The sequence below is a fragment of the Carlito syrichta genome, unplaced genomic scaffold (genome assembly GCF_000164805.1).
Source record: "Carlito syrichta isolate Samal-C Ts95f unplaced genomic scaffold, Tarsius_syrichta-2.0.1 Scaffold301904, whole genome shotgun sequence".
NCBI classification, from domain to species: domain Eukaryota; kingdom Metazoa; phylum Chordata; class Mammalia; order Primates; family Tarsiidae; genus Carlito; species Carlito syrichta.
In genome coordinates this window covers 528,643-529,565 of record NW_007246000.1, presented here as the reverse complement: position 1 = coordinate 529,565, position 923 = coordinate 528,643, and positions in this window count along the sequence as shown.

Below are 923 nucleotides of genomic sequence, written 5' to 3'. Positions count from 1 at the left end.
GCCCCCCCCCCCCCCCCCCCCCGCTGCGCTAAAGGCAGGACCCGGGAGCCTGCGGGACCCGGTTTTTAGCGCAGACCTTCCTAGGGGGAGAGGGACACGATTGTTGCCACTTGCTATTTAATTTCTGGACCGTTTGTCGGTAGCACTCTCCTCCCTCCCGCTGCGCTGGTACCTCGTTTCTCCCGAGTCAGAAAATCTTTTATCACGAGCTTGCGACTGGAGTTGCTGATTCGTGAGGAGCCGCTAAGTTCTTTACGGTTTTCTCGGTGAAGAGAAGGTTCGGGACGATACACGTTTTAAACACATACATAACCACTAATTGGAACGTCTGAAAAATGATCATTGCATAGTTTCCCCCCCCCCCCCGCTTAATGGGGAGACAGCCAATGTTCTTTCAAGTCGTCTCCGCCACTACCAGCCGGCAGTTTGCACGGCGTATTTCAGATAATTCAGGAGATGGAACTGGAGGGAGAAAGGGGGAGTAGCTGATAATGGAAAAAGAAAACACCAAACTTGGTTTAGTTTGGGGGTCATTTTCTTGGATTGGGTGACTTAGGCAAAAAAAAAAAAAAAAAAAAATCTGTTTCTTTCTTCCTCGCTCTCGCATCCTGGATGTGGACTGTCAGTTTCGGATCCAAGGACAGCGACCGCAAAGCTCACCCGGGTTGCCTGGCAAATCAAAGCGATCGCAGAATAAATCCCGCGGCCTGCGGCGAAGCCCCCCACGCGCGGCAAACTTAAGTGAGCGAACTGGGCGATCGTTGTTTGGGTATGCAGATCCCCGACTTGGAGGGCGGGGTGGCCCCCCCGAGAGCCGCTCCCGGGGGCCGCAGCCCGCAGGTGCAGTGAGGCGTGCGCGGGTGCTGGCGTCCCCGAAGCCGCCTCGCCCCGGGAGAGGGGGCCGGGCGCCCGGCGGGGTCTGG